Below are 23,077 nucleotides of genomic sequence, written 5' to 3'. Positions count from 1 at the left end.
GCTGTTTGTGCGCACGTATCTGTTTATGCGTCTGTTTGTATTTAATCACTCTTGGGAAAGGATATCAACACACGCGTATGGGTATGCGCGCGTGATTATACATACTCATTATCGGAAATGACGTCACAGCGTATGTGTATGGTTATTCATGGGTGTATGAATGCTGGAGTACGCTTCGAGTGCCATGTGGGAGACCTGGAAGTATACTATGTGCGTATTTACGTGTATGTGTAAGGTGTATAATCTAAGTTGTGCATATGAAAGTGTAACCATACAGTCATACATTTGAACGTGTTAGTTATACACGTGTCTGTACACTCTCGTGTATATTATCATCGTACACACGTGTGTATGTTTATGTGTAGGTAGGCAACCTCATCTCAGGGCCCTAGGGGGAGGGGGGATAGGAGGACCCAAGGAGGGGAGTAGGAGAACCCAAGGAGGAGGATAGGAGGACGCGGGGAGGGAGGGTGGAGGGTGGGATACCTCAGGGAGGGGGTGGGGAGGAAACCATGGAGAGGGGGAAAAGGGGGGAGGATGGAACGTGTGGGAGGCCCCAGGGAGGAGGTGGTTACGTCTATACATCCTGCTTGCTCTGATCAGCGACCAACCGAAGCTGCAGGACTTCTAATAGGATTTATTTACCCGTAACGGCAGGATATAAATCCCAAAGGGCATCTAGGGGGGGGGGGGGGGGCGGGGGGGGGGGGGGGGGGGGGCGGCGAAGGATACGTCTTTAGTCCCTACACATGCCCCTGTGGTAAAGAAGGGCGGCGCCTGTGACATCACGGACCGCAGAATGAATGAAAGTTGAACGGGTTTTCGGACACGCTAAGATGATTTTACGTTGGGCGTTTCATTCATAAAATTCTGTCTTGTGAATCTATTATACTATAAGTAGTAGTAGAAGTAGTAGTATAGTAGTAGTAGTAGTGGTATAGTCTTCTTATAAGCATATGACCTGCTTTCACAGAGAGAATTTTAGTTACCATGGAAAAGTCCTTTTTATAAGCATGCCCCAAATGTTGGGGGGTGGGGCATACCAATGCCCTTAGCTAGCCCAGACCCGAACAAAACAAACAAATGAAGAGGGAATATAAAAAAAGAGTGTTATATATATATATATATATATATATATATATATATAATATATATATATATATATATATATATACATATTTATACAACAAGGACTACTCCCGTTCACTTGGCGTCAATAACCTAGATGTTGTGACGCCGATTTTATCAGCCCATAACTCAATCAATAAATCTCACAGTTACTCAGTCATTCATTCACTGTCTCTCGGGCCTGACTTTGACCAATAACCGCTCGCATCTAACACCTACGGTCTCCGAAAAGATCCAGGTTACGGTAACTAAATACAATACTTAAACCTATTACGATTATGAAATGGTGTACCTACCACATATAATGAAATGTGCGCCCACGCCTCACTGTAAGCACTGACCCAGTTTGTGCCAAAGTTACTACAGCAATTATGACCCTGTTCACACGATACAGTCCTGTATGCATAATGGCTATTTGGATTAGTACGTAATACTTATTCTATTCTCCCTACGCAATAGCTGTTCTCACAGGCCAATATAACTGTGGATGTTCTGTTTACGTAACAGGTTACAGATTCTCTGCTGAACAGCAGCACCGCCAATATGCAGTAAATGTTCCCCGCTGTCGAACTTCTCAGTTCGAGAAGTCCTTTTATTACTCAAACCGTTGGACTGTGGAACAGTCTGTTAACTGAGGATGTCGTGGAATTTGAACTGCAGAAGTTCGAGCGATGCTGCGATTGCATTAGTACCTTAACACAATTCAACTTTTATTTGAGTAATTTACTTACATTTTTATATATTTATTAATTTGCTGATTTATCTGCTTTTTTTTCTTAATATTTGGTCTCTTTCTATATTTCCCATTATTTTCTGTTACTTCTTTCAAAGGAATAACGTCATATCTTTTAGAAGCTTGAATTTCAAGTCAATGGCCCCTGTGGTGGGCTTGTTCCATATGAATGTTCCATATGAATAAGGTACTACATCTCCTGAATAATAATAATAATAATAATAATAATAATAATAATAATAATAATAATAATAATAATAATAATAATAATAATAATAATAATAATAATAATGTGGCGCCGTGGAGGAGTGGGTAGGTCGTCAATAGACTTAAGTCAAGTTAAGCAACATTGGGGCTGGTCAGTAGTTGGATGGGTGACCGCTCTCCTCGGCGTTGATTCCTTGGGAAAGGATCTTTACCATAATTTCCTCAGTCTACTCAGCTGAAATGAGTACCTATCCCTGATGGGGTAGGGTCCAGCTATGGGTTAAATAGCAAAACTCACAATGATGGAAAAGAAATGAAGGAATAAACGACAACGACGTAAATGGAACCTCTGGCAACAGAGGAGCTTCGTCCGGCCAACCAGGTATTCAACCCAATTGAAGGGGAAGACGGTCAGGTACTTGGAGGTCGTCATCCAGCAACTGATCACCACAACGACAATAATCAACAGCCGAGATTGGAGCTACAGAGGCAAAAAGGAAGAAAAATGGAAGAGAAGAAAATAAGGAAATATGGAGATGCTACATCAGAAGCCAACCGACGGAGAGAGGATATAGAAGAAGATTGGTCAACATCTGGAATGAGAGGAATAACACCCCCCAATCAGAGCAGAGGCTAGCAGACCAAGTAAGGAACATAAAAGAAAAAGAACTGGCTCTCCCCAACAGAAAGAGAAGAACTGGAAAAGGGAAATGTCACACGACAACGAATTACACGAAGAAAAACTGAGAGACGAGGCCACAGAAGACGACAGGGAGGATGAGATATCAAACAACGACACACGAAGAAACACCGACGAAGTAACAGAGAGGACGGAATGGGTAGAAAAGATCAGACAATGGATGGAGCCAGATACAGAGAGAACAAAGATCCCCTCCATGAAAGCCTACACCAAGAAATTAAGGGAGAAAACAAGTGAGGTCAATGAAATAATGGGCATATACAGACCACCAGTATCACAGAAACAAATAACTTGACATATGCAGGAGCAAGATTAGTAGCAGAACTGATGGGGATTCGAACAACCACACCAGCCAGCAACAACCAACCCACAAACCAAAAACAGCAACCTCCTTGGAAAAGGCTGCCTGGTAAAGCAATCATGGTGATGAGATCTGACTTGAGTAAACTGAAAGAGATGCAGAAAAAAGGCTAAGAAGCAAGAAAACAAGGGAGGAACTCAACGAGAAATACAAAGTACAAGAGAGGACTAAACAGCACCATAGAAGATGTAAAACAGAGGCTTAAGGCAAAGCACATAAGATCCAACGGTACATGAACAGGAATAAGGGATACCAACAGAACAAACTATTCGGAACCAACCAGAAAAGACTATACAGCCAACTAAGAGGGGAAGACAACCACCCAGAAATTCCTGAAGCCGAACCAAGTAAGAGACTCTGGGAAAACATATGGAGCAATCCGGTATCACACAACAAACATGCAACATGGCTCCAGGAAGTCAAGGAAGAAGAAACAGGGAGAATAAAACAAAGATTCACAGACATCACGACAGACACAGTCAGACACCAACTAAAGAAAATGCCAAACTGGAAAGCCCCAGGTCCCGATGAAGTCCATGGATACTGGCTCAAAAACTTCAAGGCCCTACACCCACGAATAGCAGAACAACTCCAGCATTGTATCTCAAATCACCAGCAACCCAAATGGATGACCACAGGAAGAACATCTTAGTACAAAAAGACAAGAGTAAGGGAAATATAGCCAGTAACTACAGGCCTATCACCTGCCTACCAATAATGTGGAAGTTACTAACAGGTATCATCAGTGAAAGGCTATACAACTACCTAGAGGAGACAAACACCAGCCCCCACCAACAGAAAGGCTGCAGAAGGAAGTGTAGGGGCACAAAAGACCAGCTCCTGATAGACAAAATGGTAATGAAGAAACAGTAGGAGAAGGAAAACCAACCTAAGCATGGCATGGATAGACTATAAGAAAGCCTTCGACATGATACCACACACATGGCTAATAGAATGCCTGAAAATATATGGGGCAGAGGAAAATACCATCAGCTTCCTCAAAAATACAATGCGCAACTGGAATACAATAAGACTAGCAGAGGTTAATATCAGGAGAGGGATCTTCCAGGGCGACTCACTGTCCCCACTACTCTTCGTAGTAGCCATGATTCCCATGACAAAAGTACTACAGAAGATGGATGCCGGGTACCAACTCAAGAAAAGAGGCAACAGAATCAACCATCTGATGTTCATGGACGACATCAAGCTGTATGGTAAGAGCATCAAGGAAATAGATACCCTAATCCAGACTGTAAGGATTGTATCTGGGGACATCAGGATGGAGTTTGGAATAGAAAAATGCGCCTTAGTCAACATACAAAAAGGCAAAGTAACGAGAACTGAAGGGATAAAGCTACCAGATGGGAGCAACATCAAACACTAGATGAGACAGGATACAAACTACCTGGGAATAATGGAAGGAGGAGATATAAACACCAAGAGATGAAGGACACGATCAGGAAAGAATATATGCAGAGACTCAAGGCGATACTCAAGTCAAAAACTCAACGCCGGAATATGATAAAAGCCATAAACACATGGGCAGTGCCAGTAATCAGATACAGCGGCAGGAATAGTCGAATGGACGAAGGCAGAACTCCGCAGCATAGATCAGAAAACCAGGAAACATATGACCAATACACAAAGCACTACACCCAAGAGCAAATACGGACAGACTATAAACATAACACGAAAGGAAGGAGGGAGAGGACTACTAAGTATAGAGGACTGTGTTAACATCGAAAACAGAGCACTGGGGCAATATCTAAAAACCAGTGAAGACGAGTGGCTAAAAAGTGCATGGGAAGAAGGACTAATAAAAGTAGACGAAGACCCAGAAATATACAGAGACAGGAGAAAGACAGAAAGAACAGAGGACTGGCACAACAAACCAATGCACGGACAATACATGAGACAGACTAAAGAACTAGCCAGCGATGACAATGGCAAATGGCTACAGAGGGGAGAGCTAAAGAAGGAAACTGAAGGAATGATAACAGCGGCACAAGATCAGGCCCTAAGAACCAGATATGTTCAAAGTACGATAGACGGAAATAACATCTCTCCCATATGTAGGAAGTGCAATACGAAAAATGAAACCATAAACCACATAGCAAGTGAATGCCCGGCACTTGCACAGAACCAGTACAAAAAGAGGCATGATTCAGTGGCAAAAGCCCTCCACTGGAGCCTGTGCAAGAAACATCAGCTACCTTGCAGTAATAAGTGGTACGAGCACCAACCTGAGGGAGTGATAGAAAACGATCATGGCAAAGATCTCTGGGACTATGGTATCAGAACGATAGGGTGATACGTGCAACAGACCAGACGTGACGTTGATTGACAAAAGTCAAGAAGAAAGTATCACTCATTGATGTCGCAATACCATGGGACACCGGAGATTTTTTTTTTTTGAAGAGAAAGAGAGGGGAAAAAATGGATAAGTATCAAGATCTGAAAATAGGAATAAGAAAGATATGGGATATGCCAGTGGAAATCGTACCCATAATCATAGGAGCACTAGGCACGATCCCAAGATCCCTGAAAAGGAATCTAGAAAAACTAGAGGCTGAAGTAGCTCCAGGACTCATGCAGAAGAAGAGTGTATCCTAGAAACGGCACACATAGTAAGAAGAGTGATGGACTCCTAAGGAGGCAGGATGCAACCCGGAACCCCACACTATAAATACCACCCAGTCGAATTGGAGGACTGTGATAGACCAAAAAAAAAAAAAAAAGAAAAAAAAAATAATAATAATAAATAAATAATAATAATAATAATAAAACAGAGATTTCGCCCTATATCACAGTTATTCTGAGGACGTTGGTACCTAAATATCTATTCTGAAGTTCTGCCTAACTCGTTGGTATGCTGTGAGCACGCGTGCATAATAGCTATTATGAAAATGGGGTAATTTATCATTATTTATCACGTATGCTGATGTAACTACATAACAGCTCTTATCACAATGTGTCTTAGTAGATGTTTTTATTCTTTTTATTCATATAGCAACTCAGTATTGACAGACCGGTAAAAATCTTTCGAACATTGGTTAATACATCTTAAAAAAAAAGTCCTTTTCTTGCAAGATCTATTTCGTTACCGTTGGCTTACGCAATGGATTATATACCAGGTGGTTAGTCGATAAAATTGGGTCGCAGCCGGGGTAGAAAATGGGTTGAGGTAATAGACTTAGTGCCTCCCCTACAATATATATGTATATATATATATATATATATATATATATATATATATATATATATATATATATTTCATACTATATATTATATATATATATATATATATATATATAATATAAATATATGTTTGTGTGTGTCAGTAACTTTTCCATTTTATTCTTTTCTTTAATATCATCTCACCTTGTTGTCCTCTTTAAAATAATAATAATAATAATAATAATAATAATAATAATAATAATAATAATAATAATAATAATAAAATCTCTTTACTTACTTACTTATCTCTTTATCTCTCCAATAATAGACCAAACGGGGTGATCTCACCAATATAGATAATAATTAATTTGATAAAGTCCATATAACCTTCCACATAAACTCGTGGAATGGGGTGGGGAGAGGGGGGGGAAGAGATGGGTGGGGAGTGAGCGGGCTTGGGTGCTTAAGAGATGAGATCAATTTGTACGAGCGGGCGCGTTTGAGGGCGTACGGGCGGAAGCCGTTTCGTATTGGGGAAGTAAAGTGGTGAGTGATAAGGAGACAAGGATTTGATAGGTTGAAATGACCCCACACCCCCTCCAACTAAACCCCCTACCTCCAACTTTTAAAAAAAATAATAAATAAATAAACAGGAACCGGTAACGTTTTTTTTTTTACCAAAAAATTGTCAGAAACTGTTGAAAGTATTTTTTTTTAAACATAAAATACTGCCTTTTTATTAGCAGTTGCTATCTGGTAACTGTGAAACAAGTTTCTAACTGGCAAAATATAAATAATTGTAAGGATACAGTCTTTCAATACACTGATATGATCAAGAAAAACAATTTAAGGAACAGTATTTTTTTTTTAACTGTTGCCATACTATTTCTTTGGAAGCAGTTCCTAACTGGTAACTGTGGAACAGTTACTAGCAGGCAAAAAGATACAGCTTTTCAATACATAAAGAACAGTCCACTTGATAAAAATAAAAAAAATAAAAATAAATAAAACGCCTTGACGTAAGGACACCAATAAAGAAAAAGATTATGTAAAATAATAAAAGAATATAACTTTGAAGATTAATGAATTAATGAAGAGTAATGAAATGCACCCGGGGAATATGTAAACATTGCAGAAATGTAAACAGTGATGTATTTGACAAGGAATGATTATTCAAAGACGAGGAAACGAATAAAGAGGGAGAATGGCGAAGAATAATGTCTCAAACATTATTTTTTTCTAATAACAGAAATGTTTCATTCAAAACAAACATCAAAGGGGGAAATGATGGCCCAAGGAAACAAACATCAATCACCAACAAGAAGGAGAATTACTATTCCACAACATTGCACAATAACACAAACCGGTATATTACAAATAAACAAACAAACTAACTGAGGAAGATAACGCTCACAAACACATAATTAAACGAAGAGTTATATCTTAAACGAAACACGCATCTACGAGGAAAATATTCTTACAGACATCAATGAAGAAGACCATTATTATTAAGCAAGTGATTCATACCATTTACAAAAGAAAATCCAGAATGCTGGCTAATAAACACAAACTTATGAATTTAAAGTATTTTATAAAATTGAAATCAAGTACTGTACCTCACAAACAATTACGGAGAGAGGAGGATGATTGTAAACATTCCCAATATACACAAACAGATAAAAAAAAAAGGTTGTGACCTCGAAAACGGACCAAGAGAATGTAGTTGTTTGTGACTTCAAAAAAAATATACCATGAGGGTAAATTATGCCAAATCACAAAAAATAAATCAAATTAGTCTCAGAAAAGCACCAAATAAAATTTTTTTCACAAACAGCAATAAAAAAAATCCTCACAAACAAACGCTAAAAAAAAAAAGCAACCGCACAAACAACCACTGATGAAAGACGAAAAAATCGAAAGTTTGCACAGAAAACACGAGAAGATTAAAGACACGACCACCCCCAACCCCCTCCTACACCCTACTGACCCTTCCTATGCCCCCGCCCCCATCTAACCACGCCCCCCAACCCTACCCCCGCAACCAGAAAATGTCGTCATCCACGAGAAAGACGAAATCGGAGAACTCTATTTAACCAAGGATTTGAAAAATAATGGGTCCTCGATTGTGGCCGCCAGTAAGTCCTCCTGCTGCCATGTCAGTCGGTTATTTACGGAACCAAGAATCATCTGTGTGATTAAGGGATGAAGCGAGGGAAAGGGCTACTCGTGGTCTGCGCATGCGCTGGGTTGGGAGTCGTACTGACAGTCATTGAGCTTTTAAAAATTATATTTTTAGCTTTTAAAAATTATATTTTTAGCTTTTAAACTTATATTTTTAGCTTCTAAAAATTATATTTTTAGCTTTTAAAAATCATATTTTTTGCTTTTAAAAATTATATTTTTTAGCTTTTAAAAATTATATTTTTAGCTTTTAAAAATCATACTATTAGCTTTTAAAAATTATATTTTTAGCTTTTAAAAATGATATTTTACGCTGGGTTGGGATTCATATCAAGTGTCATTAAGCCTTTTTAAAAATTAGATAAAGTAACACGTAAAGTAACTTGCAAAGCAACGAATAAAGTATTAAATAAAATAATAGGTAACGTACCACGTAAAGTAACAGGCAAAACAACGAATAAAGTAATAAATAAAATAATACGTAAAGTACCACGTAAAGTAAGAGGTAAAGCAACGAATAAAATAATAAATGAATTAATAGATAAAGTACCACGTAAAGTAACTTGCAAAGCAACGAATAAAGTATTAAATAAAATAATAGGTAACGTACCACATAAAGTAACTTGCAAAGCAACAAATAAATAATATAATATAAGGGGTAAAGTACCACGTAAAGTAACTTGCAAAGCAACGAACAAAATAATAAATTAAATAATAGGTAAAGTACCACGTAAAGTAACTGGCAAAGCAATTAATAAAGTAATAAATAAAATAATACGTAAAGTACCAAGTAAAGTATCAGGCAAAGCAACGAATAAAGTAACAAATAAAATAATAGGTAAAGTACCAAGTAAAGTAGCAGGCAAAGCAACGAATAAAGTAACAGAGTAATAGGTAAAGTAACAGGTTAAGTAACAAGGGGCACACACCATACTGCCCAAGGCCATCTGGGGCACTCGGAAATCCTAGACCCGTCCCGCCCATACCGTACGATTCGAATTTCTCACTTGCTGACCTACTCGGTCGTTGCAATGTGGTAAGTACTTTCTAGCTGGGTTTGAATGTTCGTGCTATGTTAGTATGTAGTGTATACATACATACATATATAAGCATACGCTTAAAAAATCACAGGAGATGCACGTGACTTCCTTAAATAAGCGAATACCATACATACATACATACATACATACATATATATATATATATATATATATATATATATATATATATATATATATATATATATATATATATATATATATATATATAGTTCTCAGCTAGCCTTTATGATGAAGTTGCAGGCCCCAAACCCCCAATACCCTCTCTCTCTCTCTCTCTCTCTCTCTCAACAAGCCAAGAGAAGAGAGGAAAGAGGAGGAGGAGGAGGAAAGAGGAGGAGGAGGAGAGAGAGAGAGAGAGAGAGAGAGATAGAGAGAGCAGAGAGAGAGACCAAAATTAACCACGAATCACCATATGAAAGGATGTCAATCAATTTCTCAATGCCGGACACAATGAGTTGTGAGTTAGTCATTTAAGATTCTCTCTCCCGATGGAACTTGGGGGCCAAACATTGGTATGAGGGGGGGAGGGAGGAGGGGGAAGGAGGAGGAGGAGATAAACTTCAGAAAGGGGAGGAGGTTTGAGCGAACCGAGACCGGGCAATTTAACCTCCAAGAAACGGGAATTTCAGTGCAAACAATCCAACCTTTAAAAAGGGCGAGATTAAATCATTCAGGAAGTACAGAGGAAGCAGCGAATTCCAAAGTCCGGGGAAGGATGATATGAAATAATGATCAAACCGCTTGATTCTCGAGTTCTTGATTCCCACACAGTTACAGACGAGTGACGTCACTTTGATTGGCTAAACGTACCAGGTTTCAATAGGTTGGAATTCAAAGGGAAGATGGGCTGATAAAGAAGTGTAGGTATTGTATGACACACGGTTAAATGATTGATAAACAAATATATGACTAACACCAAGTAAAAAAATATATATTAATAGGGAAATATGGAATAAATAAATTAAAGTAATTAATCAAAGATTAACCAATTACATTAATTCAGTTGCTAAAACATTAAATTCAGTAAAATTCTTCGGAATGACTAAAGCAGATATTTCGAAATATAATTACTTTGTATAAATATATAACTCCAATAAATTCTCCAACATTTTCGAAACAACCAAACGAGACAACTTAAAAAAACACAGCATGCCTCAGTAGATTAATTTAAAACCATTAACCAAATTAATCGATTTACAAAAAAAATTAATATAGGAAAAAACATGCGCCAAGGAGTGAAGGCTTCGTATAGGAAAAAAAAACGTTAAAAAATTCTAGTGTTTCAAAGGAGAATTATATAAATGTATTAATAAAATCAAACCGATTAACGATAAAAAGAGAATAATCCCATATAAAATAGAGAATAATTCAATATCAAAAGAAAATATGCCATTGTGAGTGAAGTCTTCCTACAGTCCTCCCGTGAGTTAAGTGAATAGAGTAGTATGGTCTTAATCCCCTGACAAAGAAGATATAAGTATCTTCTCTCTCTCTCTCTCTCTCTCTCGTCTCTCTCTCTCTCTCTCTCTCTCTCTCTCTCTCTCGAAGAAGCGTGAGGGAATGTTGACCAAAAGGATTGGTTGAGTGACTTTAAAACGAATTCGAATCTTTTAAAACTTAGAATTGACTCAAGTTCGACTTAACATTGACTTAGGGTCGACTTTCAGAGACGCCAGATAAGGTACGGTGCGTTGATTTCGTAAGGAGTGGTGGCTGGGGCGGGGGAGGGGGGAGTGGGGGAGGGGGGGGGTGTTCAGGTGAAACTTATTGCTGTCAAAATTGTCTGGAGAAACTCTTGTTTTATCGAACGTGTGATGAACCATATAGTTTTTTTCATCTATGTCATCTCTAAATAATAATAATAATAATAATAATAATAATAATAATAATAATAATAATAATTAATATTGTTTTAATAACAGACGAGGTGAAGCTTTTGTTTGAATCTTATAATTATTAAATTTAGGCTACAATGTTCATTGTTCCTTTCCAATAATAATAATAAAGTAATTATGATAATTTTTTAAGACCAAAACATTCAGACATACGAACGTGCAAAAAAATCAGTAAAAAGCCGACGAAGGCAAAAAGAAAGAAAAAAATTAATATACAAACAAATAATAAAAAATATATAAATAAAATCCAACGGAAAAATAAATATATTCTACACGTACAAATAACTCTTACTGAAAAATGTTATCAATTCTTTTATCAAAAGAGCATGACAATACGCCATATGTCATAAACCCAAGACATCATAATAATCTTAGCAACAATATCACGTTAACACGGAAGAAAAACAATAAGAACTAAAATACATGTTAAGTAAATGGGAAATTCAACCTTACGTATAATGGTTATTCTTCGATGTCTGTTGTAAACATTACGATGGCCTGGAGGTGCCCATAAATATATATGTAAAAAAACATAAACAAATGGAAGGTGACCTGGGGTTACTTTCGAGTCGTTGGGATGAATGATGACTTGATAATAAAAGTGAGTGATAGATAATATGGGAAATGGGTGAGTAAATAGTTAGTTACATAGTTAAATGAAAGGGGAAAAAATTTAGGCTTTTGCAAACTGTACGTCTTTTCAAAATGAAACATACAAAATAAAACATTTCTGTTCAAAGTGAGACATACAAAATAAAACACTTCTTTTCAAAGTGAAACATACAAAATAAAACACTTCTTTTCAAAGTGAAACATACAAAATTAAACACTTCCTTTCAAACCGAAACACTTCTTTTCAAAGTGAAACCACTTTTCAAAATGAATAGATTCTTTTCAAAGTGAATCACTTCTTTTTAAAGGGAAAAACTTTTCAAAATGAAACAGAAAATACACATTTATTTTCAAAGTGAAACACCTCTTTTCAAAATGAAACAGAAAAAAACAGTTTTTTTCAAGGTGAAAAACACCTCTTTTCAAAATGAAACAGAAAATGAAAGACTTCTTTTCAAAGTGAAACAGCTCTTTTCAAAATGAAACAGAAAATGAAAAAAATATTTTCAAAGTGAAACACCTCTTTTCAAAATGAAACATGAAATGAACACTTCTTTTCAAAATGAAACATACAAAATGGAGCACTTCTTTTCGAAGTGAACCACCTCTTTTCAAAATGAAACAGAAAATGAAACAGTTATTTTCAAAGTGAAACACTTCTCTTCAAAATGAAACAGAAAATGAAACACTTCTTCTCAAAATGAAACACTTCTCTTCGAAGTGAAACACCTCTTTTCAAAATGAAACGAAACTACTTTTTTTTTCAAAGCGAAACGAAGTCTTTCCAAAACTGAAACCTACAAACGGAGAGAGAGGCCTCTCTCCCCATAAGAGACAAACGTTGCACGAGCAGAACTGACGAGGAAATTCAATCACGTGAAGAGGCAGCAGCGTTGCAATTATTGCAGGTCATGTTGGTGTCCATTCATGCTTTCCTTTCGTCTTTTTATTGTTTTATTATTATATTTTACTCTTCGCCTTTGTTTTTCCACATATTTTTGTTTTCTCATATTGCATGGTAATGATTTTTTGCAAATTAGTTTGCTGGTTAACAAGCGCAGGTATAAATTTCTGTTTGGCATAATAATAATAATAATTTTTAAAGAAAACTCATAATCACATGAGTCAATAAAATGGGAAAGTATATCCGAATAATAATAATAATATATAATATAATAACAATAATAATAATAATAATAATAATAAAAATAACAATATAATAATAATTAATAATAATAAACAATAATAATTAAAAAAACTCATAATCACACGAGTCAATAAAATGGAAAGTACATCCACAATAATAATAATAATAATAATAATAATAATAATAATAATAAATAATAATAATAACTCAAACTGTGTATCCAGGGCGGGGTCGAACATACATACACACATGCATACATACATTTAAATACATACATATACACACATACATATATATATATATATATATATATATATATATATATATATATATATATATATATATATATATATATATATATATATTATATAATACGTATATATATATATATATATATATATATATATATATATATATATATATATATTACATCTATGTACAATGTATGTATGTATGCACGTGTGCGTTGTACCCAATCACCTAAGAGAGCACGAACACCTGTACACTAATCAGCATATTACTTCTAGTCCAACGATCTTTCATCACGACCAAAAGAACGATTCAATAAAATACAATAACTCTCTCCAAGGCAATACTTTCTTCTCTTCCCTTGAACAATTGTCCCACGAGAGGACAAACGCCGATATGACGAAAACCAGGCAATCCTTTCTCTCTCCTGAATAAAAGAGTAAGTCAACAACCCAGACCGCATAACGAAACGAGGGAATTGTGGGTCGACGACGCGCCTGAACAAACACCACTCGTGCGCATGCGCGCAAATCGTACGCAGCAGTATGAAAAGGGAATTGCGAGGAGCAAGTATGTATAATGCAATATTTTTCACTTTTATTTATATATATATATATATATATATATATTATATATATTATATATATATATTTATATATATATATATATATATATATATATATATATATATATATATATATAATATATATATATATATATATATATATATATAAGATGCTAAGCTCTGTTGTATGGTTTGGTGATATTTGGTGGTTTCATATATATATATATATATATATATATATATATATATATATATATATATATATATATATACATTATATATATATATATATATATATATATATATATATATATATATATATATGCGTGTGTGTGTGTGTTTGTGTGTGTTTGAGTGTTTGCAAGGGCGGGGGGGGGAGGTTGTCTTCTGATGCTCCACCGTCTCCAAAACCCCGTGATTATTATTATTATTATTATTATTATTATTATTATTATTATTATTATTATTAATCAGAATAATGATACAGAGCAAGAAAAAAACACATACACACAAACACACGTCCTACACAGTCGAATACACATACAAAAACAAAAATACACAGAAAAACGTTAAAATGTACACATTCAACAATAAAAAGCAAGTGATACGCAGTCTCAATAAAAAAAAAAAAAAAAACATGTCAAAACAGGCGCGCAAAATATACCCACCTAAGAAAAAACTGACAGCGAAAAAAAAAATCTACCCAAGCACATACACAAAAAGACACAAGCGCACTTAACCTAGACAGTAGCAGTGTAAAAAAAAACACGTACCTATAAAAAAAAAATATTATAAAAGCTCGGGTAAAAATGAAAAGAGAAAAAATAAGCGGTAAATGCACAGAGTAAACAAGATGACAGAAAAATTGAGAGAAGCGGAAAAACCTTCACTTAGGTAAAAATAATAATGACGCAATCCCCTCCATCTCACAATTCATGGTTGAAGGGAACTGAAGGCCATGAGTTGAAAAAAAAATGATAAATAAAAAGAAAAAACTTTATTATGAAGAATTGTTCAAACAGGTTGTACGTAATACCTGCATTACAATAAAAATTAAAGTCTGTATTACAACGTGAGGTAATACATTAAATTGCAAAGCAAAATACAGTTTAGAGATTTAAAAAAACAGTCAAGAGATTCCTTCCCACTGAACCAGCTTTTTTTCTCAAATATATCTTCTTTCCATTCAAAATTATAAAATTCTATGAAATAAGAACATCTGCTTTCTTCACATATCTTCTTTCCATTCAAAATGATAAAATTCAATGAAATAAGAACATCTACTTTCTTCATATATCTTCTTTCCATTCAAAATGATAAAATTCAATGAAATAAGAACATCTACTTTCTTCATATATCTTCTTTAATCTCAAAAAAGATAAAATTCAATTAAATAAGAAAATCTACTAACTTCATATATCTTCTTTCCTCTCAAAAAAGATAAAATTCAATGAAATAAGAACATCTACTTTCTTCATATATCTTCTTTAATCTTAAAAAAGATAAAACTCAATGAAATAAGAAAATCTACTTCTTCATATATCTTCTTTCCTCAATAAAAAAAGATAAAATTCAATGAAATAATAAAATCTACTTTCTTCATATATCTTCTTTCCTCTCAAAAAAGATAAAATTCAATGAAATAAGAAAATCGACTTTCTTCCTATATCTTCTTTTCTCACAAAAAAGATAAAATTCAATGAAATAAGAAAATCTACTTTCTTCCTATATCTTCTTTCCTCACAAAAAAGATAAAATTCAATGAAATAAGAAAATCTGCTTTCTTCCTATATCTTCTTTCCTCTCAAAAAAGATAAAATTCAATGAAACAAGAACATCTACTTTCTTCATATATCTTCTTTAATCTCAAAAAAGATAAAATTCAAGGAAATATGAAAATCTACTTACTTCATATATCTTCTTTCCATTCAAAAAGATAAAATTCAATGAAACAAGAACATCTACTTTCTTCATATATCTTCTTTAATCTAAAAAAAGATAAAATTCAATTAAATAAGAAAATCTACTGACTTCATATATCTTCTTTCCTCTCAAAAAAGATAAAATTCAATGAAATATGAAAATCTACTTTCTTCATATATCTTCTTTCCTCTCAAAAAAGGTAAAATTCAATTAAATATGAAAACCTATAAGTAAATAGTTCATTGTATGTTGGATGTTGTGTCTACATCTATATTCTTCATTTATTATGTTTTTACCAAGCACTAAATTCCCTAAAAGTACATAAACAGCAAAACCAAGGTGGAGGACTGTCACCAACTTAGCTGGACTTTGCAACGTTGGGTATGGTCAATCCTTAGATCAAATATGCATATTGTATCATCGCAGGTGTCAAAAAATAAGAAATTAAATACAAAAAGGAAAAAAAAGTATACAATTAGTTTTATTTATTCAAAGCCTTATAAATGAAAAACTACTGTTACTAGAAATATAAGAAATGTAGTGCCCATTTAAAATAAGAGCCCTATTAATGAATAACTTACGCTCAAGAGGCACTATTACTAGACATATATGAGAGTCAATGACTGTTTAAAGGTATACTAATAAAATATTGAGATAACACGATAAGTCGCAAAATTCATTTAAAACAAAGATAATTACAGATATAAATACAATATTCTTTTACTGCTTGCAACACTATGCAAGCACAAAGCGTCGAAACGAGAGGTCGCGAAATTCAATTAAAATAAAGATAATTAGATATAAATACGATATTATTTTATTGCTTGTAACAATCTATGCAAGCAAAGAGCGTTGACACGAGAGATTTTCTTATGGGTAAAATGCTTTTGGGTAAAATGTTACGGAATGTTCTTATTGAGATACAGAAAACGAACTTAAAATCTCTCTCCAGCCTGCTTGATTGATTGTCTATCAGAGAGTAAACTGGCGTCGCATTTATTTGGGGCTTCACCTAACAAAAGGGTACAAGCAACTGAGCATCTGCAAGGCCCTGCATATTTACTTAATTTGACTAGATTTTATGATAAAAACTGACGTTACAAAGACTACAGCCATACCAAACTGTAGTGCCATTAAATGAATCTGTAATTAAGGAAAATGTTTGTGTTAGTGAAAAGTCTAAAAATGTGGTGTTTGTTGTTTGCCATTGAAAAAATAAAAAACAAAAAACAAAAGTGGAATTAATTTCCTTAGCAAAAATATAAGGCGCGATCCGACCTCCAGCTCACTTGCGGTGCGTGCTAAAACCTACGGTCAAATAGAGCCTTGTTTAACCAACGAAAATTAAAATAAATAAATACGCTGTTTCATTAGAAATAATTTTTATGTACTGTTTAAAATGCACATTATTTATTTTTTAAATTTTCATCCTAATAAATCAAGTCACAAATATCGTATCCCAAAATTCCTGTATCTTTAACTCAATGCAAAACACCTTTTTCAGACCTTTTTGGGCTCTTCCATAGACCTTTCCATACCCCCCAAACAAGGATAACAACAACAACAAAGTAGCTTGCAGGCTTACTCCCCGAGTAAGCGAAACTAGTTTAATCTCCTCTGAACTGATTTCCATGCAAGGGATAAAAATAGGTAAAGTCTCTTAGAAAATAAATTTAAAATAAATAAATAGAATAAAAAAACAAATAAAAAACTAAAAATTTATCAATTTCCTTTTCTCTTAGCAATAAAATAAAATAAAATAAAAAATAAAACATAAATAAATAAACAAAAATAGATCAATTTCCTTTCCTCTGCCAAGAAATAAAAGCAACAAGACCCAATTTTCCCGCGACATTTATCAAACTCTTCGTGAAGCAAGACCAACGGAAGCGAGAGAAGACTCAGAACTCGAACAAAGAGCAATACATCAAGTTCACTTATTCTTCATTTACTCCTCTCATTCAGGTACACACCCATTCGTCATTCGCTATATGAATGAAGAGCTGGACAAGCGGGGGAATAAATAAAGGACGGGTGAGGAATAGAAGCAAATAAATAAATGGACTGAGTCTCTCTATATATGTGTCGTGACCCTTCTTCTTTCTGATGAGCTCTACAAAGGGGGCCAGAGATAATCTGATTACCTGAGATAACTATCAAACGATGGATGTCCGGTTAGACTCGTTAACCGAGGCTACGCCACAGTGGAGGTTTCGAACACACACACACACACACATACACAAACGTAAATACACAAACCTGACATGCAAAGTATTTCAGCATATATCTCGACCTTGGAGGAATTATTCCTCCAAGACCGCGACAACTGACATTGGTACGTCGCCATCATCGAACTTATCAAATAACCAGACGAAAAACAATTAGGAACCTCTGCCAATCACCCAAAATGTTTTGATCAAGAACATATGGATTCGTGAGTGGGAATATCGCCATTACGGACCGAATACGTTAGGCTCGAATTCCCAAGGGCGCGCAGGCAGCGTTCTGTGTGTCATGCGGGTTGGTTCCTGTGTGCATCAAGGAGGCCCAATCAGGACGATCTGATACAGGCCTGCCATCTTTTGTTAAGCGGGGTTGGGGGGGTGGGGGGTTACAGGGATGCCAACATGACCGTGAGATGTGTCTTTCCTGCGTCGGGCAGTCGCGTGTACTCGCGTCTATGCTCGATGTTTCAATAATTTTAGTAATAAATTGAGGAATTTGTTTGAAATGTCTGCTTTTGTCTTACTAATTTACTAATAACTGAAGGTTTTGCTTGAAATCTCATGGGGTTTGAATAGGGGCGTGGCAAAAGATTCATTTAATATACTCTGTCTTTCGATAAATTTTATTAATGATTGCGGATTTTGCTTGAAATTTGAATAAAAGCGAAGCAAAAATATTTCTTCGATACGATCTGTCTTTCAATAAACTGATTGACAAATGGTAGGATTTTATTTGAAATGCCTTTTAAAGTTTGAATGACAACGGCACCAATAAAAGATCTCTTATAATTACAAAGCCTAATTATTTTAGCATAGAGGTGATATTCAATCAAAAAACTCATCAGACACATAGAAAGGTTAAATTAACTAACAGTGAATGATGAAACAATATGGCTCCTTCAACGTAAAAACTCTATTGTTTCCTCTGGATACATTTGTTTTCCATATTTTGGACCGACTACAAGTAAAACAGGATACATCACAAAGGTGTGATGTATCCTGATCTAGCTGTGTATGTATATAATTATGCTTATGCACATAAAATTTTTCGAGTGAGTACTTTTGATAATATTCATTTAAAATGTTGATGGTTTTCAGCTACAAAATAACATTATATATATCTACACACACACACACACACACACACACACACACACACACATATATATTATATATATATAATAATATATATATACTATATAGATATTAATTATATATATAATTTTGTTTTTTAGCTAAAACCCTTCATCAACGTAATATAAGTACTCATTCGATAAAATGAGCCCTTTTAGTAACATTCATTTAAAACGTTGATGAAGGTTTTTAGCTACAAAACCACAAAATTATATATAAATATATACATATATACATATTACATATATATATATATATATATATATATATAATATATATATGAATACATAATAAATTTATATATGTACATAATGTTACATATAATTATATATTTCATATATATATTATATAAATGTACTATATACACACAAATACAATACATTCTAAATATAGAGATTACCAGACAACTCTGCCCCGTGGGTGCCACGTCTTAATTGCAGGGCATGGGCGCAGTCGAGGAGGAGCCAGGAAGGACACAGGTGACAGGTGTTCGTTCGTTCCTCCATTCAGGAATGGGGTGGGGGGGGGGAGAAAGAAGGGAGGAGGGAGGGGGGAGGAGGAGAGGGCCACCTCCTGCCCCTTCTTCAGGTATTTACAACCTAAACCTCGTGCCCTTTCACTTAAGTGCCAGACTCCTATTCTTGATGTGAGGGAGAGGTTACCTTCTTCGCCTTTTGTGGTGTTCAGTATGCGGATGTATATGTAGGTATACGTGGGTATACGTGTATGAACTAATAGTATGCTTGTAGGATTAGTCGTTAAAAGTATGAACCGAACGGTGGATGCTGTTGTGATTGTAGTATTCTATAGGGAGCTGTTGTTAAGGAATTGGTATTGTATATGTATATATATAATATAATATACATCGAGCTACAAATGTCCTTTAATATCTAATTCACTCTACCTCGGAATTAATATATTTTCATATATGCTTAACCGAAGGGGAATTTTTATTAGGCGATAATAGAATTGTCGGCGCCCAAGCGCGAACCCAGGACACCATACAAATCCAGGTGGAGTGGGTAAAAGCTTCACTGACGTTCCTGGATTTGTATGGTGTCCTGGGTTCGCCCCTGGGGGCCGACAATTCTATTATCGCCTAATAAAATTCCCCTTCGGTTAAGCATATATGAAAATATATTAATTCCGAGGAAGAGTGAATTAGATATTAAAGGACATTTCTAGCTCGATGTATGTATATGAATCACGGTAATGTGATATGACTTATATATAATATAATATATATATATATATATATATATATATATATATATATATATATATATATATATATATATATATATATATATTATATATATATATATATAAATATATGCAGAAGCCAGGTACTATGTCGTACCTCTAAGTAAATGGGGATACAATCCACAATGAAGTAAATTCCACAAGACCACAGTTGATGGTCGAAAGCTTTAATCCTATACAAGAAATATATATTTTAAACTACATGAGGAATTTACTTCATTGTGGATTGTATCCCCATATAAATATATATAATTTTTTTATTTATATATATATATATATATATATATATATATATAATATATATATATATATATATATGTATATATATGTAAACACTCACACATACACACACATATATACATCATATATATATATATATATATATATATATATATATATATATATATATATATATATATATATATATATATATATAATATATATATCCATAACCCTCCCATCACTATCTCTCTCTCTCTCTCTCTCTCTCTCTCTCTCTCTCTCTCTCTCTCTCTCTTCGTTCTCAGTGCGAAGAATCCTCTCCCTTTCCTCATCCAACCGCTCACTCACACACACACACACACACACCGCTCTGAATTCGTCACTCTGCCTTTTCCTGGTATTTGTCACCAAAATATTGCCCTCTTTCCCGACTCATTTGTCCCAATTTATTTGTCTGTTCTCCGTTCCCACGATGGACTCTCTCTCTCTCTCTCTCTCTCTCTCTCTCTCTCTCTCTCTCTCTCTCCCGATGGTTTTCCTATTCTGTTAAAAGTTTTTTTCGGTAAGTAAATGCGGTTCTTTGGATAGTCCCCAATAATAATAATAATAATAATAATAATAATAATAATAATAATAATAATAATAATAATTATAATAAGCTACCTAGCAGTAATAAGTGGTACGAGCACCAACCTGAAGGAATGATAGAAAACGATCAAGCAAAGATCCTCTGGGACTATGGTATCAGAACAGATGGGGTGGTACATGCAAATAGACCAGACGTGACGTTGATTGACAAAATCAAGAAGAAAGTATCACTCATTGATGTCGCAATACCATGGGACACCAGAGTTGAAGAGAAAGAGAGGGAAAAATGGACAAGTATCAAGACCTGAAAAATAAGAAATAAGAAGGATATGGGATATGCCAGTGGAAATCGTACCCATAATTATAGGAGCACTAGGCCACGATCCAAGATCCCTGAAAAGGAATCTAGAAAAACTAGAGGCTGAAGTAGCTCCAGGACTCATGCAGGAGATGTGATCCTAGAAACGGCGCACATAGTAAGAAAAGTGATGGACTCCTAAGGAGGCAGGATGCAACCCGGAACCCCACACTATGAATATCACCCAGTCGAATTGGAGGACTGTGATAGAGCACACACACACACACACACACACACACACACACACACACACACACACACACACAAATAATAATAATAATAATAATAATAATTATTATTATTATTATTATTATTATTATTTTTAGCTTTTCATTTCGTCTATGTCAGTCATCCTATTCGACTGGGTGGTTTTTAGGAGTCAATCACTTTATTATTATTATTATTATATTATTATTATTATTATTATTATTATTATCATTATTATTATTATTATTATCCAGTACACCCGAATCGCAAAAGCCATCCACCAAAAGCACACACCCAAAGCGATGACGCAATCCCTTCCAGGATGACATTTCGAACAAAAGGTCAACAACTGGCACCGGCACTGATAAGCCGAGGGTGTGGGGTTGCCAAAGTTCAAACGGTGATTAATGACATATTATTAGCGCCAGCTAATCGATGGAGCACCCTTTATGAAGCCTTTATGAAGCTCCTAATCTATTTCCCGTTTAATATGCGACTAAAATTATTGCAATATTATTATTGCAGCGTTTGCACTGGGCAGTTTGTGATGATGAAGTATTTCGCGCGGGAAAAAAAATTACGCGGGAAAAGTATTTTTTTTTAATTCGTGATAATAATGTATGAATGATTTTGGCAGTTCATGTCAAGCTGGTTCTCGTGTTAAAATATTTTTTGTATTATAATACGGGAAGCAAAGAGATATCAGTAAGCTTTTGGAATATTATTATTATTATTATTATTGTTATTATTATTATTATTATTATTATTATTATTATTATTATTATTATTATTATTATATTATTATTCACAATGTTGACAAAACCATATCTATGAAATAACCCAAGGAAAAATATGGAAAATACAAAAAAAAAAATAAAATGAATAAAGCCAAGCAAGGAAAAGTATGGCAAAATAAAAAAATAATAAAAAAAATAATAAAAATGAATAAAGCCCAGGGAATAATCAAACAAATTATACCTGTTATTACGAATCGCGTCAAAACCCTTTCATTATCCCCTAATGACGCAATCATACTTCGGAAACGCAATGTAAACAAGTTTGGGAAGTGGAGAAAAAAATAGAGAAAAAACAAACCTTTAAAAAAACGAATAAAAAATGAATAATAAAAAAACACGCATGT

The 23,077-nt window shown here is 34.5% G+C and overlaps 1 protein-coding gene across 20 annotated transcripts in view; it reads right to left on the bottom strand.

The window, feature by feature from the left end:
• Positions 1 to 23,077, bottom strand: part of LOC135213567 (microtubule-associated protein futsch-like) — a 699,290-nt gene that overhangs the window by 447,454 nt on the left and 228,759 nt on the right. The gene's annotated exons all lie outside the window — the stretch shown is intronic.

The sequence above is a fragment of the Macrobrachium nipponense genome, chromosome 43 (assembly GCF_015104395.2).
Source record: "Macrobrachium nipponense isolate FS-2020 chromosome 43, ASM1510439v2, whole genome shotgun sequence".
Lineage (NCBI taxonomy): Eukaryota > Metazoa > Arthropoda > Malacostraca > Decapoda > Palaemonidae > Macrobrachium > Macrobrachium nipponense.
The sequence above is the reverse complement of the archived record's forward strand: the minus strand, read 5'-3'. Positions and strand labels throughout refer to the sequence as shown.